The sequence below is a fragment of the Mus caroli genome, unplaced genomic scaffold, assembly GCF_978045245.1.
Source record: "Mus caroli unplaced genomic scaffold, Mus_caroli_1 scaffold_8, whole genome shotgun sequence".
Lineage (NCBI taxonomy): Eukaryota > Metazoa > Chordata > Mammalia > Rodentia > Muridae > Mus > Mus caroli.
The window spans coordinates 74,161,596-74,177,484 of NW_028227263.1; the positions used below are offsets into that span (position 1 = coordinate 74,161,596).

A 15,889-nucleotide genomic window follows, 5' to 3' on the forward strand; every position below is an offset into this window, starting at 1 on the left:
GAGTGGAATCGCCAAACAGTCGAGAATGCATTCTTAAATAGTAAGACAAGGCCTCTTGAGGTTCTACGGTATAATGAGGCAAAATACTTTTACTTGGAGAAGTTAAGAAGCTTGGATTTTCTAAAAAAAAAAAAAAAAAAGCCCAATTAAAAAAAAATCTCAGTTTTATGCCTGCACCCAACACACATTGAAGAAATAAAACTGAGAAAACTTGGAGATTTGTTTTTAAAATCACTTTTCTTTCTAATAAAGTCAGATCAGTGAATAGCACTTTGCAGAAGAGGCAGGTCAGCAGCTGGTGCCAGTTAGAGGTAGCTGGAGTCAGTGAGCTTCATAATGCAGAGCTAGGATAGTTGTTCCCCTCCATAGGCAACTGGTGCAAGGGGAAGGAGGCCCCTGAACAGCAGCCTCTTCCATAGATGTGGTATGGATGGAGCCAGGCAAGCAGGGAGGTTTTTGCAAAAGTACCAAGGCCCCCTCTATTCTCTGCAATACTGTAGTTGGTTCTGTTTCCTGCCTTTCTATCCCTTCCCAGTATCTGGGCTGCCTTGTCTGGTCTCAGTGGGAGAGGATGTGCTTAGTTCTTCTGTGACCTGTTATTCCTGGGTTAGGTTGGTACCAATGGGGGAGCCTCCCCCTATCTGACGAGAAGGGAGAATGGGTGAGGGAGTGTGCGAGTGGAACTGAAAGGAGAGGGGGCGGGGGGCTACAGTCAGGGTATAAAGAGAATAAGCAAACAAACAAATGGGGAAATGTTCTCTTAGGCAAGGGAGATGAATCATGTGTAGTACTGATTCTGAGGCCAGTCTAGACCCCCAGGCTTTACTCCCAGGACCTATGTAAAAGGCAACATGTACTGTATGACTCTGCAGTAATAGCATTCCTGAGGTTAGAAGGGATGCAGAGATGGGAGAGCCATCTGGAAGCAAACAGGCCAGTCAGCCTGGTTACAATGCATCCGCAGAAGCAGCAAGGGAGACCTGGCCTCTAGGAGGCAGGAGAAGAGAACTGACTCCCCATGTGCACTTTGCTTTGTAGATTATTGCAAAAGCTTTCAAGTTTCAGTTGGGCTTAGGTGGTATGCTTCTCATTTGAGTGATCTGTCGCAGTCATTTCTGGGATAGGACCATTATGCAAATCAAGTAACCAATTATAAGGATAAGTACCAAAAAAATTAGAACTCTGTAATACGTTATTTAAGTATTTGATGGGCATTTAAACGTTCTGGATTTTGTTAGCACAACTGATCCTTGAGTGTGCATTCAATGTAAGGGAATATGTCTTGTTTACCATTAACTAGAGGAGGCAGTGATGTATAGACTAGAGGTGTTGGCTTTGTACCAGCCAGGCCTAGGTACAGGTCTTCATTCGGCTAGTCACCACTGCTATAGTCGAATACAAGCTTACAATGGTAAGAGAGGGCCACAGTAATCCGGTGAGGTATCACAAGCAAAAGGACTTAGTGCTTTTAGCCTTTCGTGAGTGTACTCTAACAGTATCCCAAAGTTTAGGAATAGTTCTTCTCTTCAAGGTGCAGGTAATGGTGGAACAATGCACCCAAAGGACATCTGGAACCAAGCTTTGTGAGACAGCTCATTTCCGTTGAACATTTGCTTTGATTCCCTTTCAGTAAATACTGTAAAGTCACAAATAGGCATACAGAGGTCAGCCCCTCACCTGAGACCCTAGGATTTGCACAATATTTGAATTAGAAATAATTATATGGGTGGGTAAGAACACCAGATGCTCTTTCTGAAGACCCGGGTTTGATTCTCAGCATCCACAGATGCTCAGTACCATCTGTATCTCCAGTTCTAAAGGCTCAGATGCCTTCTTCTGGCTTCCATGAGCATCAGAGACACATGTGATGTGCACAGTCATACATGTAGGCAAAGCACACATACACATAAAATAACATTTAAAAATTTTTAAATCTTTAAAAATTATACTATGTTCATATATTTATGTGGGGGATATGTGTATGTGTATGTTTGTGTATGTGTGCTTTTGTGTGTGATTGTGTGTGTGTGATTGTGTATGTGTATGTTTGATTGTGTGTGTGTTTGTTTGATTATGTGTGTGTGTGATTGTGTGTGTGTATGTTTGATTGTGTGTGTGTGATTGTGTGTGTGTTTGATTGTGTGTGTGTGATTGTGTGTGTGTTTGATTGTGTGTGTGTGATTGTGTGTGTATGTTTGATTGTGTGTGTGATTGTGTGTGTGTGTGTCTGTGTTTGTGTGTGAGTGTTAATGGCATGGTATGTGTGTAGAAGTAAGAGGACAACTTGTGGATGTTGGCACTTTCCTTCTACCATGAGAATCTAGGAGACTCAGCTGACATCATCAGGCTTGTTGGCAGGAACTTTTTCTCAGTGGCCCATCTCTCTGATCTGGATTTTGTTTCTGAAATACCAGGTTCATATTGTTGTGCTAAGGACGCCACTTTGCCTAGATAGTTTCCTTCCTCATCACCCAAGTCCAGTAGCTTTCTTCGTTGTCATCATCCAGCTCCACTTTATTACAATGCTCCAGTTCTCCAACTCATCACCTCTGACCCAGGAGTAGCCTCCATGGGAATCGCACTCTGCTGTTGCCCAGTCTGAGGCAGGAAGCCTGGCCCCTAAGTGAAAAACAGAAGGAGAAAGGGAATCTTTGGAAAAAATAAATGATACTATTAACTTTCAGCATTCCTGTTTGAAAAAAAAAAGCCATCCAGATAATCCCTGAAAGCACAGTAATTGCTCTTGGTGGTAATTTAAAAAGATTCTCTGAAGAATAATTAACAGTCTTGCCATTCATCAATTATTTAATTAATCAACACTGTAATTACTATTTAATGTATCCGCTTACTCATTGTCCCCTCAATATGAATGCCGTAGTTTGACATTGCACTGCCAGTTTTTGCTGATGACTTTATAAAGCGAGCCCTTACCTAGTACAAGTGAAGCAAGGCATCCTGTGAGGTTTCCAAAAATGACTTTGCTTTCTCTTCACCAGCATTTATACACTAAAGTCTAATATAAGGCAGATGTGGAGAGACAATTAGAGTTTCAAAATAGGGCTGGTAGCAGGGTCAGTGGGTAAAGGCACCCACAACCAAACCTAAGTTCTATGGTCAGGAACCACTTGGTGGCGAGAGAACTTTCTCCTGCAACTTGTCCTTTGATCACAGGTATTTCATGGTATGGGCACACACGGATGCGCACACACACACAGAGATACACACACACACTATTTAAAAAATGTTTAAAAAAATCAAATTCATGTCTTGGCAGAATAATACAGGTTACAGGATTCCAGGAAGATTGCAAAGATATTTCTGGCTCATTTTTTAGCTAAGTGACAATATTGGTAAGGATGGCAGGCACTGTTTTCACTGCACTTGCTAAGATCACTTTCTTGGACCATAGAAGCATACAGACTTAGGCAGGGTGTCAAGACATGAAACAGAGCTTCCAACAGTCAAATTATAAGAAGGCTGTCTTAGGAGTCCCGGGGGGTGAGTGTGGCAGAGAAGTTGGTGTTCCTTGTCACACAGACTTCAGATAGAAATCTATGTGGCATCTCTAACAAGGTGTGTATTTGGAGAACATCCAGAATGTCAGAAACTTCTATTGCAGAACACAGGGCAGGGCAGGAGTGCCCTGTGGAGAGGCGGGACTAGGACATGGAGCAACAACGGAAAGCACCAGAGAAGGGATGGCGGTGCTCAGATCATGGTTTCAGTCAAGAGTGAAGTGCCTGGGCTCCTGAGAGGGACAAGCTTCAGAATGTTCTAGAAGAGTAGCTTTCCAATGGACTGTGTAGAAATGAGGACTCGAGTGTATGAGGAGTCTCAGGTATGGTCAGGAGAGATGCATGAACTGTAGTGTGATGAAACCATTTCTGGAAATATCTAGGTGTTCTCTCATGAAACATCTGGGTGGCAGCCTAAATGCCTTAACCCAGATAGTGCTGGCAGAGTTCATAGAGTCTTATGCTCACACATAAGTCCTGTGGAACACATAGAGAAGGCAGTGTATCTTGAGTGTTCCAGGCCAATTTCAAGGAAAGAAAAGCAGTCAAGTGGCGTGCGCATGAGTATTCAATGGCAGAGTATTCAAGAGCATCCCAATGTCTACAGGGAAGAAGCAAGGATAAATACTATCTTTGAAAACAAGAAACATGTACTACATCCCTATAACCACAGGTGCCATATGGTACTCTGGAACCCTAGAATTTATTTGTCTTATAATGGGAAAGTGTTTATTTTGACCTATATCTTCCCATTTCTCGCGCCTCTCAATCCCTGGTAAACACCGTTTCACAAGTTGTTTCTAGTTTTTAATACTTAAACAATAGCAGTTTTTGTCTCTACTTAGTTCATGTCATCCAGCATAATGGTCTCTAAACTCATCTATATTGTTTCAAATACTTGAATGGGAAATATCTTAGGTATCCCATACATGCATATGCACAGCTAGCTATGCCTGATGATGCTGTGCTAACAGGCTCCATTGTGAGAATATCCACACAGGCAGATTTAAATAAAAAATGTCATGCTGGAGAACCCGAAATACTTGTACAAATTCGATGTATCAATTGTATATGAAAATAAAAACAGACAGCAAAAATGAAAAAATGATAATTACTAGCCCCCTGCCCCCGCAGAAAGCAAAGGTTTTAAAAACCTAGAAGGAATTTATTCTATATCAAGAGCCCAGTAAAAGTACAAAAAAATAAACGTCCCTTAAAAATGAAACCCATAGTTTTCAAAACTGGAACGTGCTGATAATTCATTCTGTGATGTCTGTGCTCAAGCATCACTGCCTAGTTGGGCTCTTCTGTTCTTACATTCTAACTTCTGATTTGATTTATCTTTCTTGGGAAAACAGAGAACCCTGAAAAACATCTGAGTATGAGTGTGCAAGCCAGGATTCTCTGGTTCTACCCTCCCCTGCCCTTGCTTCTCTGTACACTCTACAGCACAAGCCCACCCCTCCCTTTCATTTCTAGCCTGGATTACTGTGGGTGGCTTTCCCGACTTCTTGCAGTGTTGGCACGCCTTTGTTTGTTTTTGTTCTCATTAAAATTGTATCTTTAAGAATGTGTGGACAGGATGCCATGGGGAATGGGGCATATACCGACCCTGAAGTTTGACGGTATTTACATGCTACTAGGAGGGAACTAATTGGCCACTTGTAATACTCTGGGACCTTGTATGATGTGCACCTCCAGGCTGCGCAGTCTCTGCTTCTGGCCCTTGGTGATGTGCTCCACATCTGGTCACTGTGTTAGCATGAGGTGCGTAAGCAAGAATTGCACCTCACTGAAATCCTAGAGAGCTGGAGATGCCACTGCAGAGCCCAGCTATCAACAGGCCTTTCGTAGCAGCGAGGCGGCCAGGAAATTGAGTTAATACTTATTACTGGATCTCATAACTTGCATGACTTTTTAACACAAATATGGACCATGACTGCAAAGCTGCGTCCTGGGGGACTTGGAATTCAGAATTGACTAGGTATTACCATGACTGTGATTTGTGTATTTACACACATAATATACACATGGCCTCATGCATGTCAGAGCTAGAACTTAAGTGGCAGTTGGCAGACACAGCAGGAAAGAACAGCCGACAAATTCACACATGTGTCTTTGATTAAAACTTCCAATTCTAAAACCAATTGTTTCCGTAAAAGGTAGTCACAGTGACAATGTGCTTATTGGCAGATATGCTTTTTTATTTGGGGGGTAAAAAATGCTAAAAATGCTGGGATTCTGTAAGAGTATGTGAAAGAATAAAATTGGACTACTAAAAAGTTCATATTTTTGAGTGCTTAAATCAGGAATCCATGGGTGCGAATTTATCCGGAATGAGTTCCAGAAGTGTAGGTAACATGAATATGAATTTACATGTTTCCAATGTGCTTAAGAAGAAATATTAACATTCAAAAGTTTATGTGAGAAACTTAGCCAGCTTCCATACAACTGTGAAAAATACGTTTCAAGTGCCCATAATGAAAATGACAAGACAAACATAGTATTTCATAAATTAAATATATTTGGGCAGACTCTATTCTTAGACAATTTGACATGGTGAATGATTCTAATGCTTCAATTCTGTGAATACTGTCTCAGTGATTCTATTCCCAAATACTTAACTTAAAGTACAACAGAGTCCTGGGGCTGGAGAAATGGCTCAGCAGCTAAGAACACTTGCTGTTTTTGTGATAGACCTGGAGTCAATTCTCTGCCCCCATGTGCAGCTTTCAATCACGTGAAACTTTAGTTCAATGGGATCTGACACCCTCTTCTGTCCTCTGTGCATAGAAGAGTGCATGTCATATCATGCACGAATTTGGGCAAAATACTCACATGCATTAAAAAAGAAAACTTTTTGAAAATAAAATGGTGATTTAGGAACAAAGTTTCGGGTGCAGATTGAGACACTAGACTGTAGCAGTAAATATGTGAATGATATTCATGTTCATTCTTAGAGATTTACTAAATCTATACGATGGCTATTTGTAATGGATGGTTTATAGATTTTATAGTTTTTGTCCTACAATGTTAAGTGCTTAGGAATTGTGTCTCTAATTCCAAAATAAAAGGTTTTTCACTATGAAAGGAATCATGGCATCGGAACTTGTTTTAGGCAATGGACAATGGCTGAGGTTCTCCTTAAACAGTTATAAAAAGACCAGGGCTTTAATTGCGACTTATCAAAGGAAGACTCAGAGGTAGAAACATTCAGGTAAGAAATGAAAGCATCCATCCGATTTCAGAAGCAGCTCACCAGATAAATAGTGGGGCTGGATATTAAAAAGGCAAGACACAGAACATGTCGAGGCTTCCAAGTAATACTAATATTCATCTGTCTGAGGAAAACCCAATAGTTTTCTCCCACAAGTATTTTATTTGTGCATTAAGACACCAAGTAGGTCCATGCAGCAGTAGAGAAAACATCAGGAATGAAAATACTTTTGTCAGGGCACTCAGGACTGTGGGAAGCAATGGGGGTCTTACTAATCTCAGTGATTGTGACCCTGCTGGACCTGTCTATCCCAGGTACAAACCTGTCTTTGTCGACCAGGACTTAGGAGCTTCTCAGTCACCCAGTTTCTTCATCATCAAGAGACGGATTTGGCCAAATGAGTTACTAAGAAATTTCCTGGTTTAACTTCGTACTGTCAGTTCTGAAATAGGTTTTTTTTTTTTTAAGCTACAACAAGAAATACTTGGTAATAAATACTTTTTAAAAAAAAATATTAGTGGCAAAGCTAAGATGAAAGAAACATGAAACTGAAAAGTCAGTTTCTGTATAGGAGATTTTAAGGCTTCCATCACACAAGGTATTTGAGAATACTGAGGACCGGGCTTCCAAGTAACCCACTCTTTCCTTTCTAGAATAAGAAATGACCATCCTGAGTTGTGGGAGCAAAACTAGAGCAAGTGTCTTGGCTGTTGCACATAGAATTGAAGCAAGATCACATCAGCTTCCCCTCCCGGGCACTGATGGGAATGATCCTGTCTCAGGGCCAACGGAGATCTTTTGAGGTGAGCTCTACTGGCAGGCCTGGAGGATGCCTTTCAAATCTCCAAGGAGTTTCACAGAACAAAGCTCTTAGCCCCGGTTAGCACACGTGCTAAGCAAGAATTCCTGTTCCTTATTGGAGTAAATCCACAGGAATACCAGACTTTCATTTTATTTGCATCTTTTCCTGTGATGGTCTGGGTGGGAACAGTGTGTCCATGCTTGTACATATGTACATAGCTGTGCTCCTGCACAAGGACAGGATCAGACATGGATCTGACAGTGTTGTGAAGTTTCTGTCCAGTGTCCTCCAAGTTGAGAAATTCTTTTGTCCACATAATGAATCCCAGCATACTACCCATCATCAATACTGAGTAATAGTATTTTTAAATATATAACATCCTCTTACAAGTTATAACTCAGAAAGGCATGTACAGCTGTCACCTATTGGTGTAGTTTTGTTGCTTTTAGGAAACATCAATTATTTCCCTAAGAAAACAAAATTCACTTCAGAAGCATATTTTTTAAGTCATTTATTTGTCTCTTTTATTTTGCTTCTATAAGAAATGGATGATAAATTTTGTGGAAGCCAAGTGTCCATCAACAGCGATGTAGATAGAGAGGAATTTTAAGGCCCATTTCTCATATTATCTTAATTTCCCACTTAAGCAATTATTAATGATGATATATGTTGTAGCTAGTCTCTGGTTCCTTCTCTCTTCTTGCCACATAAAACTCTAGAATGAGAGAGATGAGGAGAGTTACCTCTTATGTTTAGGGTCTACTGCTATAGACAAGAGTACACTGGTTTCTTAACCTTCCATCCTGGTTATTTGATTGACATCATGTCTTCCCTTGAAGTTCCCTCTACCTGGAGTGGTTTATGTTACTTCTCATTGTAAGCACTGATTTAAGATGCTGGGCTCTAAGAAGCCATCACCAACTACTCTTCTCAAGCCTAATTCCTTACTTACAATTCATATGGGCCCCTAATATCTGCTAAGAACTGTGTGCCATGCAAGGCATAAGAGGGGGCACTGAGATAAATACGTCTGACTCCATGAAGTGGGTGGTTTGGGAATAGACAACTTAAAACTCCCAGTGTCTAGGAAATGAGAATCCTAGGGAGTCACTGGAATGCTTCCCTTTCAGCTCTTTGTATCTGTAAATCCAAGCCGAGTGTGATCTCAATTTTTTTGGCATCTCTTAATAGAGTACCTGTACCTCCTCATCTTTTTCTTCCTCCTCTTCCTCCCCCACTAGAACTTACTATGATGCAAGCTGGCCTTCAACTTGCAATCCTTCTGCCCCAACCTTCCTTCTTGAGTGTTGATATTCAAGCCGTATGCTACTGTACTGACCAGTGTGAATCTGAGTTTTTAGAGTTTTTGAATACATTATTTATCCTCTATGAGGTTATTTTTTGGGTCATTTTAAATAATCCATTTCCAGATATTTCTCAGTTTGTATGCTCTTTTCTCTTGTGGTGGCTTAAGCTGATAGATCCCATGAAACTCACATGCTTTACCCCATCTCTATATCTGGTCCCAACCATTGTCCTGGTTTTCTCTGTTGCTACACAGTTCGACGTCATGTGGATATGTCTTAACTATTGCAACTGATCTTTATACTCTGGGAACTGGCTCTTGGTGTGAGGCCCCATTCTGAATGACCTTTGGAACCAGTCTCAGTTCCTGTCCAGACTATAGCCTGCCCAGCTTTCAGCGCTGTTTTCATTGGCGCTCAGTAATTGCAGGGGCCTTATTTTCTGAAATAAAGTATTTTGTGTCAATTGCCTTGGGGCCATTACCCCAAGAAACTTCACCAGTCAGCATTACAGTTCTGAGGCACATCCTACTTGAAGTTTAGCTGAGCCTTCTCTGAAAGCCTCTCTGTTTCCACTGGCAGCCTATGTCCAAATAAAGCCCTTCTTGCTAAATGGGAAGCCAGTATAGATTCATTGCTCTACTCCCTCCTTCCTGGATCCCCCAAGTCATCCATTGAACATTATGAAGGCTCTTTTCCAGTGTGAAAAGTTGTTGGCCACTGGAGACAATGGATCTCTTTGTTTTACTTTACTAGGATTGTGTTTTGACATAAAAAATTCTAGCTCTAGAAACCTCAAGAAGACCCTGTTTTCCCTCAACACAGCCAAGTGTCTGGAAAAAGTTGTTAGTATCTGGTTATTTTGATTCCTTGTGTCAACTTAGTATCTTCACCACAAAAGGCTATGAGAAATCCCTGACTGGCATATTGGGGAAGAGAAATGAATACATTGGTAGACCAGAATCATGACTCTCCCTGTGAGGCTTGAAGGTCAGGGTTAGGTCACTGATCTTAATAAGTAGCTGTAGATGTGGATGAAGGAAACAGTAAAAAGTTCACAGAGCAGACTGAATGTCATGCTTGGAGCTAAGAGGATAACCTAAGAACACGAGACTCAAGACACCAGATGCCTAGATGACATCACTTGTCAGAGCCTATGCAACAATAAGGAATATTTCATAAACACTTCACAGCAGCAACTCCTGACCTTCATTGTTAGTTTTCCATAAGGAACAAACCTGAGAAGAACTCTAAAGAAATTTGAAAATGCTAGTCTTTGACTGAGACTATGGCTGAACTGTAGCCTAAGTTCCCTGAAGCACTTATACTTTTTGATGAAATAGAATGAAATTAGAGTCGAAAAGTAGAAGCAAAATTAAATAGAGAAATCTTCCTGTCTGGTGTTATAATTCCATTCTACAGGTACACAGACTTACAACCCTGCTGTCCTTCTACCCCCCCCCCCAGCCATTAACTTGGAAATTTTCAAGCAAGAAAACAATTAATTTAGAGCCCAAAGCTAATTGGAATCAATAGTTAATGTTTCTTCTCAGCTCTCCGAATTAATTACAAAATGATGTATGCTCACTGTGATGCCAGACCATATAGATTTCCATCTAAAATCTCCCCGCTGGGGATATCTTTCCACCAAGAAGTCAGCTATATGTAGTTTGTCATGTCATGCCTTTGCTCATTCTCCTCTTTAGTTTTCTTTTCTTGAAATTTTGTGTCAAGGACAATGGTAATATCGGGGCAATGAATTAGCAGCTCTGTAGACAAAGAGAGGGAGCCTGGAAGCAAGTCTAGCAATTGCTGGGAAGTCATGGGAAAGGTGAAGACCAAGAGGATGGACAGAAGACACCTTCTGAATTGGCCTGCAGCACCAGATGCAGAACCGACCTTAAACCCAGTCAAGACAAAGACTTGATAATGCATGAGCTAAAGAGAATGGCTTTGACTGTGACCACTTGGTGAGATGAGGAGAACCACGGAGCTAAGAGTTTGGAAAGCTCGAGAATGAAAAGACCCTTGTGTGTTCTCAGAAGAAAGATTAACTCAGATTCATGTGTTAGAACATGTCAATTACAGGCCAAGAGATGGGGCACCATTTCTTTTTCCACTTTGCTCAATGTCTCTTCACAGATTATCAGCTAGAGAAAACAAAGGACAAATCCTCAATGGATAGATAGAGCTGGGTCTGCCAAGCTTGCTGCAGATTAGGAAAATGGACATTACAGACTACAAAGAGTCATCTAGAGAGTGATTACAAAAAAGTCTATTAATGTTATCAGAATGGATGAAATTACCGATTCAGAGCCCACTGTCCCTTAGCCAGGGCATTTAGACACTGAGCTGGCACAAAGAGGAGAGTGGCCAGCCAGTCTCTTTAATTGGACATGGGTTAGCATTGCTTTGGAAAAGCATGGAACTGATTTCTTCAAACAAAATTTGAACAGTTAAGATCCTAAAAGAACACTAGTAGGTCTGTCCCCATGGGCAGATGTTGCAGTGGTGAAAATTATATTGTGAATATAGCTCCTGTTGTTGCTTCACTTTGACATTGGAATTCCAGGATCCCAAGGCTAATTTTCATAAGGAAAACCAAGAGACAAGGATAAGGTAGACTGGCATGAAGTCTGGGAGTTGGAGTTCAGATACTCTGCCTATAAATTTATCTGGGCTCCTGGGGCCCAACTTTATGACATGGGATGAGTCCAGGCTTCAGTATTTTTATAGCTAAAAATAAGGACTCAGGCAGTAACTGCAGTGCCAAGTAAATAATAAAATGGAGTAAGAAAGAACATTTAATGTTGGCTGATACTAAATTAAGCACTTTATGACATATCTATTTAATTTTCATAACAATCCCAGCAAGTCTGTTTAAGTGAGAGAAGAAGAAAAACAAAGTTCTCTGCTCCTCCCTGTTCCAGAGACAGCCACATCTTCTTGTGCAGTGCCAGCCTCATCCCGTAGACAAAATGATGAAGGTCAGCATGAGCAGATTTGGCCATATTGGACGCCTGCTTACCAGGGCTACCATCTGCTCTCCACTTGACAAAGTAGAGATTGTTGCCATCAACGATCCCTTCATTGACCTCAACTACATGTTCTACATGTTCCAGTATGACTCCACCCATAGCAAATTCAATGGCACAGTCAAGGCTGAGAATGGGAAGCTTGTCACCAACTGGAAACCCATCACCATCTTCCAGGAGCGAGATCCCGCTAACATCAAATGGGGTGATGCTGGTGCTGAGCATGTCATGGAGCCTACTGGTGTCTTCACCATCATGGAGAAGGCTGGGGGCCCACTTGAAGGGTGGAACCAAAAGGATCATCATCTCCACCTTTCTGCCGATGCCTCCATGTTTGTGATGGGTGTGAACCACGAGAAATATGACAACTCATTCAAGATTGTCAGTAATGCATCCTGCACCAGCTGTTTATCCGCAATGGCCAAAGTCATCCATGACAACTTTGGCATCATGGAAGGGCTCATGACCATGGTCCATGGCATTACTGCCACTCAGAAGACTGTGGATGGCCCCTCTGGAAAGCTGTGGTGTGATATCCATGGGGCTGCTCAGAATATCATCTCTGCCTCCACTGGTGCTGTGAAGGCTGTGGGCAGGGTCATAGAGCTGAATTAAAGCTTTTAGAGCTGAATCAGAAGCTCACTGGCATGGCCTTCCATGCTACTACCCCCAATGTGTCTGTTGTGGATCTGACATGCTGCCTGGAGAAACCTGCCAAGTATGAAGACATCAAGAAGGTGGTGAAGCAGGCATCTGAGGGCCCACTGAAGGGCATCCTGGGCTATGCTGAGGACCAGGTTGTCACCTGCAATTTCAACAGCAACTCCCACTCTTCCATCTTTAATGCTGGGGCTGGCATAGCTCTCAGTGACAACTTTGTGAAGCTCATTTCCCAGTATGACAATGAATATGGCTACAGCAACAGGGTGGTGGACCTCATGGCCTACATGGCCTATAAGGAGTAAGAAATCCTAGACCAACCTCCTCAGGAAGGACACTGAGAGCAAGAGAGAGGCCCTCCATTGTTGAGGAGTCCCTGTCCCAACTCAGCCCCCAACACTGAGCATCTCCCTCACAATTTCCATCCCAGACCCCCATAATAACAGGAGGGGCCTAGGGAGCCCTCCCTACTCTCTTGAATACCATCAATAAAGTTCCCTGCACCCACCCCCCAAAATGAATAAATAGATAAATAGATGAATAGATAAGTAGATAAATAGGTAAATAAAATAAAACCAGCTCAGGTGACCTCCTAAGGACCCTGGGGAAGAAATATAAATGAGGCAACTTCCAGTAAAGTGTATAACTCAGGTCCTTCTTGTGGGACATTTTTGTGGGAGAACAACAGAACATAGATCGACCCTGAATAGGCATTTTCCATTTGTCTTCCTTTAAGGCTCTGTGTGACATCTGCCGAGATGGCTGCACACAGTTGGTACAAGAATAGGGAGGCACATAGTGACTGAGTGTTATAGCTGCACTATCTGTCCCTTGGACAAACCTGCTAGTCTATAATTCATCTATAATTCTCTCGCTTTAAAGCAAATTATAATCTTAAGTCTCCCCCAGAAGTTTCTTCTCAGCCTTGGAAAAGGCCCCTCACAGGCCTGACAAAGGAAACCATAAATCCTCCACACTGGAAGAGAAATGTTTACACTGTGAAGGTAAATTCAATTTCAGCTTTAAAGTATGATGAGTGAAGTAGGAAAAGTCCCTGTAAGGCAAAGGTCAGAGGAGTCCAGACAGCAACAGAAGATGAGATGGGAGTGGGGGACTTGCTGGACAGGGCCAGGAGACAAGAGACAGACAGCCACAGTCATGTTGCAAGGCAGGCTGGCATGCTGGAGTCAGATCTGGCTGTGGCCAATATTGTGTCTCCAAAAACAAAGCCCAGCTGTCAGGGGAAGCCAGGGGTGACTGCACATCTGGAGAGCGTAGCCTGGTGAATTATGCATGGATTATCTTGCACTTGTGCAGGCATTTCTGTGTACGCACAGCAGAGGGGAACACAAAGCCGGAGGCTTGCTTCACACCTGGTGTTTAATTTAGAAAGGATTGCTTCTTTAGCTGACAGAAAAGCCCTCTGACCCTTTGAGTCCTAGCTGCCCTTCAGAGCCCCCACGGCAAGCAGAGAGATGAGGAAAACCCAGTGTGTTATATTTTTGTGCTTCAGTGCATACTATGGTGTGGGTATGCACAGGGATATGAATGTATTGACTCATGGTTCTCCACTGCCACCTCTGTGGAGTGTGCACCAAACATAGGTCATATAAGAGAGGCAGAAAGTACAGCAGACACAGGTCCTAAGCATTGATTCTTCTTGCCTCTGAGAGCTTCTTAGCAACCTTCAGACCCTATTATGTGGCACTCAACTGCATCCTGGGAGCTCCACAAGGAGGTCTTCCACTCTAGCTGGAATGCAAGCCACTCTGCAGGTCTGCAAAGGTCATGGAGAGTCATCCTTTCTCTTTGCCATGGAACTAAAGTTGTGCAAGGCCATTCTAGCAAGCCATTGAGCACTACCTTAGGGGCTTGTTCTTAGTCATGTTTGCTTTGTTATGTCCACAATGCTGAAAGAAATATTTTACAGGATGAATGACTTATTTTTTGTTCGTGGTCCATGGGAGCAACAGTTATAGCAGAGGAGGCTCACATAACTGCCGACCAGGAAGCAGGGAGTATAGGATCAGATCAGCAGCTGCCCCCAGTGACTCACCCCATATGAGATCTCTAGCCCCCTGAAACAGCACCACTGGCCGGAAATAAGCCCTCTAGAGCATAAACGCTTGGTTCAGTTACATTTTAAATTGAGACCATTCATTGTTTAAGCAAAGGTCTTCTTCAGAACACTCCCTTAAGTCACACCCCATCTCTATGTGAGCAAAGTGGAAATGCACGCAGTGGGCCTTCAGAGTGCTCTTGTGTTAAAGTCACTCTTCTAATCAAATTGTACTGATGCTGGCTCTACTGCTATCCTCCTGGAGGGATGGGGCACATTTATGCTATGAAAGCATTTTCTAAAGCAGGCAATCAAGAGACTGATTTTATCACCTAGAGAACAGGTTCTAGCTTCTGAAAAAACTCATTAAAATATTCCTTTTAAATCAGTTGCTTCTTACACCTTCAGATAGTATCCAAAACAGAAATAATATTCAAACTTAAAAATATCTATATCTATTAATGCCCCAAGAACAGGATAAAGGCTATCTTCCTTTATATGAATGAACCTTTCTGAGAATTAACGAGGTAAATTTAGCCATTACTGAAGTGGGCATACTGCTTCCTCTCCCACTTTGATGGTTTTTTTAATGTCCAATTATTTTACATATTTTAAAATCCCAAATAAGACAGATGTGGTAGCACATGACTTTAATCCCATTACTTGGGGAAAGATGTATGCAGATGTCTGGGTTCAAGTCCTCATAGCAAGTTACAAGGCAGCCATAGTTACATGTTGAGACCCAGTCTCACAAAATGGATTACAATGAATTCTTGCACATATGAAATGTCATTTTAAAATATGATTATATAAAGCATAAGGTGATATTTTATGTATGAATACATGTGGAAGAAGTAATTTAACACATCCCCTATATCACTGTTCACTACATAGCATGGCTGACAGATGTCTAATTCTGGGTCCTTTGCTTTTCTTGTGTGGTGAACTAGAACCTCCTACACAAACACGGTGAACTAGTTATTTGTGGGAAAACCAAGAGTGGTGTTACAAAGAAGGCGTTAATCAATAGGTTCTGAGAAGGACCCATGTCAGGGCAGATGTTTGGAGTGGTGTTACTCCACTCTCACAGGAGAATGACTGTGGAACCACTCTAGCGAGGTGAAGTTAACATTCTGGAATTGAGCAAAAGGGTGTTTGCAAACTTTTGAAGCCTTGAAACTGGCCACAGTATCAGGGTGTGCAGCTCACATATCAGCAAGCACTGCTGTCAATGTGAATGGTGTTTTCTTTCTTTTTTTTTAAATATTTTTATTAGGTATTTTCCTCATTTGCATTT

The 15,889-nt window shown here is 42.0% G+C and overlaps 1 pseudogene; it reads left to right on the forward strand.

The window, feature by feature from the left end:
- Positions 1–11,897: 11,897 nt before the first annotated feature.
- Positions 11,898–12,838, forward strand: LOC110299232 (glyceraldehyde-3-phosphate dehydrogenase pseudogene; annotated as a pseudogene).
- The last annotated feature ends 3,051 nt before the right edge of the window (positions 12,839–15,889 follow it).